The sequence below is a fragment of the Pleurodeles waltl genome, chromosome 5, assembly GCF_031143425.1.
Source record: "Pleurodeles waltl isolate 20211129_DDA chromosome 5, aPleWal1.hap1.20221129, whole genome shotgun sequence".
In the NCBI taxonomy this organism is placed as follows: Eukaryota; Metazoa; Chordata; class Amphibia; order Caudata; family Salamandridae; genus Pleurodeles; species Pleurodeles waltl.
In genome coordinates, this window is record NC_090444.1 from 440171964 (window position 1) to 440187247 (window position 15284).

The following is a 15284-nucleotide window of genomic DNA, read 5'->3' on the forward strand; positions in this document are numbered from 1 at the left end:
CAGAACATTGTTGGAAAATGACTCACTTGTCCTCATTCCCTAAGAAGGAACTAAAGCGCCAAAGCCATAAACACTGGTCCAGAAAAGGACATAAGTAAAATAATTACATAAAGGTTTCAGGGAGGGAAAGAAATACAACTTCAATGAAACAATCAACACATTTGAACGTACAGAACTGTATGCAAGTAAACTGGTGGGATAATCTTCGCCTCCGTGTCCTTAATAGAATTGCAAATTCTTATTGCGAATGCTAGAAAAATATTTATTCTATGTCAGGATCAGAGGTTCCGGTTATGCTTTTTTTTAATTTATTTTTTAACTGAGCTACCACCACAGAAGCAGCACTTCCAATTTGTTTACAATGCAATGATTTAAACTTAGACTCTGATGACCAATCAGCTGCCTTTAAAATATCATCTAAATGAGAACCCCAAGAAAAAGATTTCGAAGCCATAGCCCCTCTAGTGGAGTGGCTGCTTAACCTGGAGGTATCGATGCCTGCCTCACCCAAGCCATCGCATCCATCTGACCAAAGTAGCGAATGTAATCAGGTGAAAAGTCTTTTGTAAAGGAAGCAACAATTGTCCACCCATATTGGCACGAAATTCTGCTGTACCCACCTCGTCTCTGTGTCCTTACTAGAATTGAAAATTATAGACGCGAATGCTAGAAATTGTTTTGTCCTATGCTTAAAACTGTGCAAGAAAAACAGACACTTGAGGTGAGCATATTCAGACTGTTGGTGTTGTAGGGCGCCCTAAATAGGAGCCGCTCTCCACCTAGGCCTGGGAACTACCCAGAGCTCCTTGCTTACTGTTTTGCATAATTTGTTTGGCACTCTAAGCCTGAAAGGGTTTTGTTTTGACTTGTACTGGGTGCTTCCTTATCTCTGGACAAAACATGTACCTCTCTAAAGAGCTTTAATTAGGGCAAAACACATCAGGGGTTGCTTTATTCATTCCAGGTTGGCTTGGACAGTATTTTGCTAATCCAATGCTGTAATACCGTTCCTGGAGTGTTAAAAGGCTTTTGTCATTTTCCAGACTGGCGTGGATGGCACTGTGCTAATCTTGTAAGTAAACAGACACCTTAGGTGAGCTGATTCAGTTCAGAGTGTAGATGGTGTTTTTAGGGTGTTCCATATAAAGGAGCTGCTCTTCGCCTAAACTTAGAAACTACACAGAGTTCCTTGCTTCCCATTTTTCATAATTTGATCGGCACTCTCAGCCTGAAAGCGTATTATGTTAATATATAATTCAGTGAAAGAAAGAAAGTTTAAAGTGACATAGTAGTTGAGTGATGAGATAAAAACTAAAGTTTAAAAACCTACAGACTTCTGAAATTCACAAATTATGGTTTACTGAGCTAACTATAACTTGCACCCCGCCATGCACTACTTATGACCCCACTTATCGCATAACTCATGACCTATTAAATGACATCATGCATGACATCACTGATGACATCATCCAGTCATTGTGACAGCATCTGATAGTGTTTGTGAACTTGAATTAATTCAACATGCTACAACCGTGGCCAATTTTTTTTATCACCTTTGACCACATGCTGGACATATAGCATAGCTAAAGCTGCAGTTATGCATCAAGAAAAGGCAGGATACGCTGCATAATGCAGCGCATTCTACAATAGTATTGCTTCATTCTTTTCTCATATTAACACTTAATAACACTGTCTGGACTTAGATAGCACTTTGTTAGTACCAGTTTAATACCTGAATATAGCGATAAGCAAAAGAAAAGGAATCAGTCAACTTTGCCTTCCACCCCGCTACAACAAGTGTCACTGCATTTTTAGTAACTTTTGAACCATTTGAGATAGAAACAATTTGTTTGGTTAAGATCTGCAGATTATGCAGCAGACGATCAATTAAGTGGCAAATGTGGAAAAATCATAATTGTGCTGCTTTGGTCACACAACTGCTTAATTCCAGTGGTCCTGAGCATAGCATTTCCATCTCCATAGGAAGATAGTCGCTATTTTTTCTTTTTCTTAGGATGTCATGTGATGGTATACTGCTTCTAATTGATTAGGGTACTTTGTCTTGCCTAAGGGGTACTTACTGCATTAGAGTTTGTCAACTGACTGGTGCATGAGGTGCGTGTAAAACCAATGGGTTCACATTCACCAGGGCATGACATCTATAAACCATACTACTTAACAGCGCTGGAAAGTAAGGGGATCCTGTCAGAGGCCGGCTCCAGCTGCTACATCTGGGCCGGCTCTGAGATGTGGCCAACCCAGGGACATATACTGAATTTGTCCTGGTGTCATTTTCAGACACCGAGACTCTATTCAACAGTGTCCTCATGTTATCTTAATTCCATTTGGAGCAGCAAACCTGCAGGTAGTGAGGGGTCTTTAATATTTATTCTTCCAGACAGACCCAAAACAAAGGCCGAGTTAAAGGGCCATCAGCTCTTGTTTTGTTCAAGCATCATTCTGGCTGGGAGCCATCTGGTGCCTACCATCTAGATACCAGTGCAATGAAAAAAAGGAAGACCCTCCGCTTATCACTTCACAAGTACTTTAGAGAAACCATGACTTTGATGCAGGTTTCTGACTTTGTTCACTCCTCCTATAGGAGATGTGCACGCACTGTAAGAATGCAAGTTTTGTCTGTGTATATGAGTAACTACTCAAAATATGGTTTAAATGACACCTACTAATTTTTTTTTATTTAATAGCGCTACTTATCCTAGTGTAGGGTGTCAGAGCTCTTTACATCACACACAGACACAATATTATCATACAAGTGTGTAAATCAATGTACAGGACATGTTACATGAGACGATGAGGGTTATAACGTGTAGAAACCTCATATCGTCCATACTTGTAGACACTATATGTTAAGAGTGAATGGTCAGAAGAAACAGAATATAAAACGTAATGCAGAGATTGGGGTTCCTTGTACTAATAAGACATTATTACTTCACAAAGGAACCATTGTTTGCAATCTTAGAATAACAACAGATTGAGAAAAAAAACAATAAGGATCTAAACCCATGTTTTAAAGTATGCATGCAGCTCATTGATGCTGATAAATAATTCAATGTGCTTTATTAGGATTGCAATTTATAAACTGGAAGTAACAAAATAACTTCTGTGTCAAAAGCAGTAGAACAGTTGCCTAGCTACATGTAATACAGATTTGTGATCTGCATGTTACATAATGCGTTTTGCAGCAGGCACATTAACCCTCTGCCACTTTGAGTCAAATCTGACTGGGCAAAACACAGAGCTCTTCCAGAACTACATTAACCCCCAGAGTTAACTTACTGTTATTATAATCCCCTCAAAATTGCTTGGCACCTGGAGATATCTGCAGCAGGTGACTTAACCCTGTAAGATATTTTTAAAATGCAGCTTCTTTGTGACTATTTTAAGTAAGCTAGAAGGGATGCACTGTCACATTTGCCCTTCTTGCCAATTTCTTTGCTGTGTTTTTTTTGTTGTTAAATAAATGTAGAAGTTGAGTGTCAGACTCTCCTTTTCAATCCCTGTCTCTCGTGATTCTATCACTTTTCCTCTGCCACCTCTTCGCCTCCAATTTATGGGTTACCCTGTATTTGTTTTCCAATTTCAGCACCGCTGCTTAAGATACTGACACTAATCCTGGCTCTATAGAGATGGTAGTTCTTCCAGGGATTACATATGGCTGAACTCCTGCTAAGCATTAGAGAAGGCAGTGTTCCCAGATACTGGAGTTAGCGATTGCAAGCACTCGAGTTCATTGCTTCCAGGCTTTTGAGGTGGTTTAGGTTTACAAATTGCGTTTGTGTTCCTTTTTAGACCATTGCGTTGCAAGAGTGGAATAGACTACAATGAACCGCATTTTAAGCATGTACCTGATTGCTTAACTCACAATAAAATCACTTAAAATTGTGTTGTTTTTATGACGCACATAAGCAAGCTGTAAACGTGGAAGTGTCACACAAGCGTAAACTGGAATTGTACTTGACCCTATAGAGCTCCGTTGCTGCAGTACCGTTGTCTCCTTCAAAACCGGTTTTCTCGCGAGCTCGATTCCCTTTATCCCGTACTGACTGGAGCTGTCACCCTAAGCAAACAAACACAGTGGCAGGTTCGGATTTTCGAGCAAATGTGTAAAAACGCGTTCTGGATCCACTTAAAATGAGGAACTGCGTTTAACAGACCGTTGAAACGCATTGCACCCGTTGAGGGGAAAAATATTTTTAAATATCACTGCATGACGCACAGGGTTCAGTGAAGCAAAACAGCTGTAAAGTGTCCTGCTCCCCGAAAAAAGAAGCCGAGCCTTGGCGACGAGGGAGGGACGTGAGGGCAGGGCCAGGGAGGGCGCAGATCCGCGGGGAGGCAGGGTGCCACCTGGCGCGCAGAAGTGCGGCAAGGAGTGTGTCGGTGGATTGCACGAAGAGGTCACCCACCAGGTGAGCACCTCCATCCTTTGTTTTTAATCTCAATGCTTATCTCATTATAAAGACCCGGTGTCTTCAACTATGTGTCCGGCGGCGCTGCTGCCCAGTTTCATTGGTTCCTATACCGGAAATCAACAACCCCCTACGCTCAGGCGGAGATTGCCGCTGCAGACCTTCATATCTTGAGCGGCCACGCATTCCCGGGTTATTAGGCGCTATCTCCTGGCCCCCATTGTTGCCCTGAGCCCCTGTCGGCGCCGGGTTTCGCAGCTAGCAGACAGAACGGGCTGCATCTCTCTCTGAATGTCACAGACTAAAAATAGTGTATGAAAAGGGAGACGGGGAATGCCTTGCGTGCCCCGCCCTTAACTCCGCCCCCCTGCCATTTTGCCCGTGCCCTGCCTAAGGCCACCCCTTGAAAGATAGCGCAATAACCTTGGACATCACGGGAACCGACCCTGTTGCGAAAGACTGCAGCACCGGAAACTGCTAGTTGAGGAGTTTCTAAATCACCATCGGTAATACTCCTAATGTGTTTTTTAAATCGGGGTAACGCTGAACGGGGGCATTCTGCTGTAAAGATATCCCACAGGAAGAGTTATCGATCAATATGATTCGGAAGGGTAGTTTTTATTTTAATTTTATTTTTTTAGTTTAGTCAAATATAAACGAGCATGGGCTGCTGTAAGCGACCCTGCTATAAACCCCATCCAAGGAGAGAGACTGTTGATACACTCTCGTCGTTGGACGTTGATGCAAACAAATGTATCCTGCTGTAAACTAATTGGATTCTGCTCTTGAAGGCGGTGGAGCAATCTGAGACCATAAGTGACCAGTGACATGGTAGCTTTTGGCGGAGGAGACCAAAGCTACCATGAACTCCATCCACTCCGGTGCACCCTCGGACCCCTGCCCACACTTCATCTTCAACAAAGCCGACAACATCATCGCACCGCATCTCCAGACCATCATCAACAGCTCGTTTGCTTCTGCCACCTTCCCCGAGAGCTGGAAACACGCAAAAGTCAATACCCTACTGAAGAAACCTACGGCGGACCCCAGCAACCTGAAGAACTTCCGCCCCATCTCGCTCCTCCCCTTCCCTGCCAAAGTCATCGAGAAGACCATCAACAAGCAACTGACCAACTTCCTTGAAGACAACAACCTACTCGACCCCTCTCAGTCCGGATTCCGAGCCAACCACAGCACAGAAACAGCCCTCATCTCAGTCACAGACGACATCAGAACTCTGATGGACAACGGAGAAACAGTCGCCCTCATCCTCCTCCTTGACCTCTCGGCTGCCTTTGACACCGTCTGCCACCGAACCCTAACATCCCGCCTGCGCTCCACCAGTATCCAAGGACTGGCCCTGGACTGGATCACCTCTTTCCTCTCCAACCGCTCCCAAAGAGTCTACCTCCCTCCATTCCGCTCAGACCCCACAAGATCATCTGCGGCGTCCCACAAGGCTCCTCGCTCAGCCCGACTCTCTTCAATGTCTACATGAGCCCCCTCGCCGACATCGTACGCAAACACAATATCACCATCACCTCCTACGCCGACGACACTCAGCTGATACTTTCCCTCACCAAGGACCCCTCTGGCGCCAAGACCAACCTGCAAGATGGAATGAAAGACGTCGCAGAATGGATGAAACTCAGCCGTCTGAAACTGAACTCAGAAAAAACGGAAGTCCTCATCCTCGGAAACACCCGGTCCGCCTGGGACGACTCTTGGTGGCCCATGGCCCTAGGCACCGCACCTACCCCCTCAGACCATGCACGCAACCTCGAATTCATCCTGGACCCGCTTCTCACCATGACCAAACAAGTCAACGCCGTATCATCTTCCTGCTTCCTCACTCTCCGCATGCTCCGTAAGATCTTCCGCTGGATCCCCGCCGACACCAGAAAAACTGTGACCCACGCCCTCGTCACAAGCCGCCTGGACTACGGAAACACCCTATACGCAGGAACCACCGCTAAACTCCAGAAACGTCTGCAGCGAATACAAAACGCCTACGCCCGCCTCGTCCTCGACATACCCCGCAACAGCCACATCTCCGCCCACCTAAGACACCTGCACTGGCTTCCCGTCAACAAAAGGATCACCTTCCGGCTCCTCACCCACGCACACAAAGCCCTCCACAACAAAGGACCCGAATACCTCAACCGTGGCCTCAGTTTCTACACGCCCACCCGCCAACTTCGCTCCGCCAACCTCGCACTCGCCGCCGTCCCTCGCATCCGCCGCACCACAGCAGGTGGGAAATCCTTCTCCTACCTGGCAGCCAAGACATGGAACTCCCTCCCCGCCAACCTCAGGACCACCCAGGACCACCCTGCATTCCGGAGGCAGCTCAAAACCTGGCTCTTCGAGCAGCAGTAACCCCCTCCCCCTAGCGCCTTGAGACCCTCACAGGTGAGTAGCGTGCTTTATAAATGCTTTTTGATTGATTGATTTGATTGATTGATTGACCAGGGCAGGATATAACACCAACCAGTTAATTGGTGACTACCAAGCTTGTATTTGGCCTTAATGCTTGAATTAAATGGGCCCCTGCTCTTCCAACTGGAAGTATCCAGTCCCACAATCACCCTACCCCTCACGGGCAACCCTCCTTCAATTCCCTCTGGAATAATCTGGGCCCGCCGGCGCTGCCCTGCAACGACAAAGTAACTGGGCCTACCTCTTTGTGTGGCAAGTTGTGAGTGGGATCTTAACATCTATTACAATACACATGGTCTTATTATGTTTGCAGTGAGTGCTGAGCACTGTTAAGGAGTAGACTACACCATGCAGTTTTCCAATGTACCTGTAACCAGCAAACCATAAACCCCAACACTGAACAGTGATTGTGCACGTCTGGGAGTCAGAAAGTGGGTTTTATTCTCCCCTCATAATAAAAACGCATTTGCAGCTTTTCCGTTTAAAAGGGACATTTGGTCTTCCACCACTTTGACTTTGAAACAAATGCCACACCAGCTCTGTTGCTTCTCTGACTGTCCCTGAGTTTCAAACTGAATACGCCCTTGACTGTCTTCGCAGACTCTACAGGCCTTATTGACAATTTATTTTTTAGGTGTCTTCGTTTTACTCCAGAGTTTGTCCTGACTTTCTTGGAGTAAGAAAATCTTCAACACAGGAACAAACTTTGTGAATAGGCCTGGGAGTTCATGACTAATTCATATCTAAGTCATAATCAATATCTAATAAAACAATATTTGTGAATAAGGGCAGAAATCCCCAACTTTTAAATGATAAACAGTCCTAAGTTTTGATGAAGGACTCATATAAAAAGCACTTGCACATAGCTGCCAGGTGGCTTTGTTGTGGCTTTGTTGTGTGCGACAACTTAAGTCAGCAGTGGCTTTTCTGCCCACTGCAGTTTGCATCACATGTGACATGGCAGCAGTTGGTAGTTATGGCAGTGTATGAATATGAATCACTCTACTTGAACAATGGCATACTTGATTACCATCTAAATGTCTTTATAATGTGAACAGTAACTGACAACTAGTAACAGATTGATAGCAGAGTAGTAACAGTTAAAACCATGCAAACATCAGGTGTGTCTTATCAATTACATATATATATATATATATATATATATCACCTCCTGATTATGTACAATGCCCCGAATTAAAATAAGATTGGAATGATTAACAGTGGAAAACTGATGGCGATGAGCGCCGTTACCAGGGCACTTCAGGCACCCTTACTTTGTATATAAAACAGTGCCTTGCTTTCAAAGACTTGCAGTTTCACCTTTAAATTGTAAGTCTCAAATGTCACATAACGCAGAGTAGTTGACTAAAAAGCAAAGACTTGCTGTATGTAGCACTGGGCCGCTCAGCAGTTGTGATTATTCTTTTACACTAGGCAAGAATCCCAGTTTCACCTGCTGCTAGTCATGAGAGCAGAAGAAAAGCAGATTTTCCAAACACAAGGTGTAAAGGAAAACAGCATAAGCTGTCATCCACGAGAAAGGCCATTTGTATTATGCAGCAGAGGATGGCCAAGTTATGTGACGGGGTTCACTAAGTTATGTAGCAAAAAAATGCAATTTATGCTGCATAATTTGACAAATTTTCAAATAGTATTACTTGATTATTTTGTAATTTTTAATGTATGTTATCAATGTCTGGGCAAAGGTTTCACATCATTAGTATCAGTTTAACATCCAAAAGCATCAGTAAATAACAGGAAGGTGACTCGCCAACCTTGCAAAGTACCTTCCACTACCCAACATGTGTTACTATGTTTTTGGTAACTTTTTATCCATTTGAACTAGATTCAAGTTTTTGATAACATCTGCAGGTTATACGGCAAGTTTATTGTATTCTATTGCAACCTTTAAGTAGCACTTACTATCCCTATGTGGCGTGCTGAAGCGCTTGCCTACACGTGTAGTATGCTGCACCATGTAAGGTATTTGGTTGGAAGTATGTTGTCTTCCTTTTGACCCTATGTGGGAAGAGCTTCCATGTCGTGCGTGAAGACCACCAAGGGTGGATATTGTGTTATGGGACTCAACGCTTAGCAGTGTGATGGATGAACACGTTTCTTAGATAGTTATTCAGTTTGTTTTTCAGTAAGATGACAGCCTTGAGCAGCTCTGCAGGTCCTCTTTTAGGTCGAAGCCTACTGCACATCACAGCTATCTGATATGCTAAAGACATCTTGGGGACATTCTGAAAGCTTCCAGTAATACATTTCGTCCATTGATTACCATTGGCCTTGTGGTTTGTAACTCAAATTTTAAGGCCTTGTATTTGTTGGTTTTATTTGTCTTAGGCTGTTGAGTTTGGCTTTGGTCCCATGGACCAAAGCTTTTTCACAACCTCTCCTTGTATTCTTACACAAGTGCTCATTTCTGTAAATGGCCTGTAAATCACGTTCTTATCTTGTCACATTTGCTGTGCATTCAAAGACTGAGGTCAAATGTCAGTCTCTGTCTTCCGCTGGAGTTTGGTGTTAATTTTTTTCTCTGACTTCCAAGTGAGATGCTTTATGTGACAATCTTGCTGTGAAGCAAAACAGTTTTTTCAAGCACAGAACAAAATTTAAATGCTCGTAAATTAACTGTGCAGATATTTCAGAATATATCAGAATTAGGAAAGCACAAAATTAAGCACCTTTTTGTTAATTCTGATGTGTAGTGGAAACAAATATTTTAATAACATGACAATAGGTGATGTCATTGCCACTCATTATTGTTTGTGCTCTGTATAGTTTTATTAGTAAATCTGTATGACTGTTCAAATGTAACTGTCATTTCAATTGAAAATGTGTTGTCTGTAATTTCAGTGTGCTGCCATACCATGCGTACTGCATGCCACAGTACCCTACTATGCCACAGTACTCTACTATGCACAATTCTTTCTAAGCCACTCCACTCAATTCTGCAACACTGCACTCTAGGTCTCGCTACTGTACTCTGTACCACTGCAATCTTCGCCACTCTACTCTGCAATACTCTAATCTACAACACTGCACTCCATGCCATTTGACCATACTCTACAATATTGCCCTCTGTCATTGCACTCTGTCACTCTATTTTATTTTGCACCACTCTACTCTACCCCACTGCATCACAACACTGCTTTCTAAGCCACTCTTCTCCACACCTCTCCACTCTACAACTCTCTACTGTACCCTGCACCTCTCTACATGTGAATAAACAGCTCTTCCATTACCTGGAAACCAACAACTTGCTACAGCCTAGCCAGTCTGGTTTTAGTCTACATTTTAGTACAGAGACAGCACTGGTGGAGGTCTCTGAATACATCAAAGGTATCCTTCATACTTGAGGGATGCTGTGCTGATAATGTTAGACCGATCAGCAGCATTTGATACTGTCCCCATACTAGACTTCTGGAGTGTCTCCAAGGTATTTGGCTAACGGGCAAGCCCTGGACTTGCTTCTTGTTTTGTAGTAGATGGAAGCTAACAATGATGGATTCCTCCTTTTTCCGCAAAACTGTGTGAATTGTCTTTGGGAGTTCCTCAGGGCTCTGCCCTAACTCCAACCATTTTCAACATCTGTCTTACTCCCCTGGCCTTGACAGCGGAAAGGCCTTGGAGCAAAAGTTATTTCCGATAGGGGTGATATCCAGCTGCTGTTTTTTGGGGCAATGTAAAAGATTTCTGGAACACAGATCAAAACTTGTTTAATTGCAGTCTTCCATTGGTTGGCAACATATCAACTCAAGTGCAATGAGGAGAAAACAGAAATTCTTTTTTTTGGCAATATTCTATCAGAATTTGGCAGACTTTCAAGCCTGATGGTACGCCCCCTCCATGACCTCAGGGTGGCATAGTCAGAAATCTTGGGATTAAATTTGATGACAACCTGTCCTTTAAGCCGCAAGTTAAAGCACTGATAGGAATTTGTTTTGATGTCATGCAATCCCTAAGAAAGTTTTTACACTTCCTGTCCTTTTCGGCAAAAAAACTTTATTCAGGCTGATAACTTCCAGGATAGACTACATTAGTTCCTTGTACTTTGGACTACTGAAACATTTTAAGGACAGGCTTAAAGTGGTCCAAATTGCTGCAGTCTGCCTTCTGTAGAATGTGCCATTTAGAATGTGGATTTCACCTTATCTGCATGCCTTACATTGGCTTCCCTTTAGGAAGAGCGTCCTGTTCAAAGCTCTGTTTTTAGTGCCTGGAGCTCTGTGCCTCCCCACGCGACGCCACTCTGTGCCTCCCCACGCGACGCCACTCTGTGCCTCCCCACGCGACGCCACTCTGTGCCTCCCCACGCGACGCCACTCTGTGCCTCCCCACGCGACGCCACTCTGTGCCTCCCCACGCGACGCCACTCTGTGCCTCCCCACGCGACGCCACTCTGTGCCTCCCCACTTTACAGCACTCTAATGTGCGCCGCTCCACTCTACTCTGGGCCACTCTGACCCTCTATAGAGATTGCAGAGGTGCAATAGTAAGGATTAAGACAAACATGCAGGTGATCTAGAGTAGGCTGTACTCTGTGCCACTCTGCGTCACTCCACTCTGCGTCACTCCACTCTGCGCCACTCCACTCTGTGCCTCTCTGCGTCACTCCACTCTGTACCACTCTAAGTGACTCCATGCTGTGCCACTCCACTCTGTGCCACTCCACTCCACACCACTGTACTTTACAGCACTCTGTTCTGGGCCACTCCATGATCCACTACAGAGAGTGCAGAGATACAATAGTAAGGACCAAGACAAACGTGCAAGTGATTTAGAGCAGGATGCACTCTGTGCCAGTCTACTCGGCTCCACTCTGTGCCAGTCTACTCTACTCGACTCCACTCTGTGCCACTTCACAGCACTGTACTTCACACCACCGTACGTTACAGCACTCTACTGTATGCCCCTCCACTCTACTCTGGGCTGCTCTACTCTGGGCTGCTCCATGACCCTCTACAGCAGTGGTTCCCAACCTTTTGACTTCTGTGGACCCCCACTTTTTCATTACTGGAACCCAGGGACCCCCACTGAATCATTATTGGAATACCCCCCCACACTGAGTCATTACTGAAAGATGGGAACCATATATGTTAGTATTATTTAATTTTCTAAGCATTCGTGGACCCCCTGAGGAGGCTTCACAGACCTCCAGGGGTCCTGGACCACAGGTTTGGAACCACTGCTCTACAGAGATTGCAGAGATACAATAGTAAGGATTAAGACCAACGTGCAAGTAATTTAGAATAGGCTGTACTCTGTGCCACTCTACGTGACTCTACTCTGTGCCTGTCTACTTGACTCCACTCAGTGCAACTTGACTCCACGCTGTGCCGCTCTGCGCGACTCCACTCTGTGCCACTTCACTCTACTGTACTTTACAGCACTCTACTGTACGGCCCTCCACTCTACTCTGGGCTGCTCTACTCCGGGCCACAGTACTGTGGGCCACTCCATGACCCTCCACAGAGATTGCAGAGATACAATAGTAAGGATTAGGACCAATGTGCAAGTGATTTAGAATAGGCTGTACTCTGTGCTACTCTACATGACTCCACGCTGAGCCAGTCCGCGCAACTCCACGGTGTGCCAGGCTGTGCGACTCCACGCTGTGCAACTTCACAATAGTAAGGGCTAAGACAAACGTGCAAGTGATTTAGAGTAGGCTGTACTTACTACCACTCTCTGTGACATTTACTCTGCGCCATTCTGCGTGAATCCACTTTGTGCCAGTCCATTCAACTCCACTGTGTGCCAGTCTATGCCACTCCACGTTGTGCCTCGACACCACGCTGTGCGCGACTCCATTCTGTGCCACTCCACACCACTGTACTTTACAGCACTCTACTGTACGACCCTCCACTCGGAGCCACTCTACGACCCTTTATAGAGATTGCAGAGATACAATAGTAAGCATTAAGACAAACGTACAAGTGATTTAAAGTAGGGTGTACTCAGAGTGGAGGCATGCAGATGATGGGAATGTAGGAATATTGTTGCGCCTTTTGAGACAGCATGCAAATTATAGAAAGAAATAACATTATTTGCAGGTGTTGCAATATAGTTGTTGGCCATGTGAGCCCCACTGTGCACACACACACCGCCATCACCAATGTGCAATTAGTATTAAAATGAGTGTGATTTCGTGTTTTCATTAGATCAGATGGATGAAAAGCCCAAAATAGAATTGTACGTTAAATATTTGTGCTAGAAATGTGCCTCCCCTTCCCTCTGATAATTAGGGTGGATGTAGGAGAACACAGTCTGTTTAATGGATTTGTGTAAAGTGGTGCTTCTCAGGGCCGTTTTTACTTGGCTGTGTGTAATTTGGAGCATCAACAACATATGCACCGTCAAGTGTGAGCTGCTGCATTTGGCTGTCATTCAGCATTGGTGCAGGTAATGTATCATGTGGCAAATGAAAAATCTATAATTATGCAGAAAACATCCACAGCGACAGAATCGTATAATTCAAGTGGCCCTGTCGATATGTCACAAGTTCAGCCTTTCATCCTTCTGATATCAATAAACGGAGCAGCATTCCATTGGGTAACACTGCTTACAATGTTTATTATTAAAAGCAGAAAAGTACAATACTGTGGCCCTCATTACAACCCTGGCGGTAAATCCCGCTTTCTGCCGTGCAGAAGTCCGCCAACATACCGCTGCGGCCGCAGAATTCCGCTACAGTTATTACGACCCACAGCTCGGAATCTGCCACAATACAGACACCCACACAAGTCCGCCACACCAAAGGTCAGTGATAAACTGGCGATACCAAAACCGACACTGTCATGCCAACAAAAATACGCCCACAGTATCACAACCCACGAATCCACGTGGCGGTCTTTCAACTGCGTATTCCATTGGCGGTACACACCGCTGCGCTCAAAATACACACACGTTTACAAAACACAATCACATTGGACAATTCAAAATACACACACCTGATACACCCACACACCCAATCCAATATAAAGCACACACCCACATCACCCACAAACCCTTACTACCAAAATGTTGAAAGAAGGCCAGAGAGAGACACTACCGAAAACACCAGCATCCACAGACACACAACACCGTCTCTTACACAACGTCCACGCACCTCAAACAACACACAACAACACATCCCCTCACGCATCACAACCGACACCACACCACATCATGGCACCTCAAAGACACCCCAGGTTCTCTGAGGAGGAGCTCAGGGTCATGGTGGAGGAAATCATCCGGGTAGAGCCACAGCTATTCGGATCACAGGTGCAGCAGACATCCATTGCAAGGAAGATGGAGCTATGGCGCAGAATTGTCGACCGGGTTAACGCAGTGGGACAGCATCCAAGAACACGGGATGACATTAGGAAGAGGTGGAACAACCTACGGGGGAAGGTACGTTCTGTGGTATCCAGACACCAGATTGCTGTACAGAGGACTGCCAGTTGACCCCCAGGTCCTCCCTCACAACTAACAACATGGGAGGAGCAAGTCTTGGCGATCATGCATCCCGAGGGCCGCGCAGGAGTAGCAGGAGGACTGGACTCTGGTAAGACACATCTTTACTACTTTATCCCCCATACCCCCCCTGCATGCCATCACATACCCCCACCATTACCCTCACGCCCATCACCCCAACAACCCACAGATACCCCACTAACACAACCCACACATCCCAAAACCAAGCCCTGCATGTAACACCAATGCACAGACACCCATCACCAAAGCATGTCCAGTACAGAGACTCACTCATGCCCCAAAATCACCAATCACACAAGGACCCAGCCAATAAAGCAAGCACGGGAGTAGAGGGTCACTCACCCATTGCACAAGATGGCACACACAGATACAATAACTATGCATTTACACCCCGACAGGACCCCTACCCAACGTCCCCGGACAGGAGGTGCCAGACATATCCAGTCCCCCCACAGGAGAGACCCACAGTGATGACAGCAGCTCTGCACGCCTGGATCGAGATGACCAGCCCGGCCCATCAGGGACCTCAGGACAGTCGGTTCCCCGGACACAGTCACAAACCACCACAGAGTCTCCCCCTCAGGAAAAACCAGCACAGCACCCACCCAGCGGGCCCATTCCTCTGTCCCCAGGACACGTCAATCAGCAGTGTGTCCACCACTACAGGGAACCCAGGCAACCCCACTAACACAGGACGATCAGGGACCTGGCAGTGGGCACACGGGTCAGGGGTCAGGGGTCAGGGGACAGAGGCACAGGACAACAGGGAAGCTGGGAGGACTGCTGTGCGACAGGGGGAGGACAGGCCCAGGGAACCCATTCTGCACGAGGCACTTTCCAACATCATGGGAGCTTACCACCATTCCCAGGAGACCATGGGCACAGTACTGGCCAAGTTTCAGGAGACCCAGCGGCTGCAGGAGGAAGACT

The 15284-nt window shown here is 45.9% G+C and overlaps 1 protein-coding gene across 5 annotated transcripts in view; it reads left to right on the plus strand.

The window, feature by feature from the left end:
* The window catches only part of UGP2 (UDP-glucose pyrophosphorylase 2), a 440011-nt gene that overhangs the window by 39402 nt on the left and 385325 nt on the right, over positions 1-15284 (plus strand). Inside the window, exon 1 of one of the 5 annotated variants that reach the window (XM_069234235.1) lies at positions 4146-4430. The exons of 3 other annotated variants lie outside the window; for them this stretch is intronic. The gene's annotated coding sequence lies outside the window, so the exon portion shown is untranslated. Of the gene's footprint in view, positions 1-4145; positions 4431-4804; positions 4937-15284 lie in introns of those variants that run through there. One more of the 5 variants, XM_069234236.1, reaches the window with a different exon arrangement.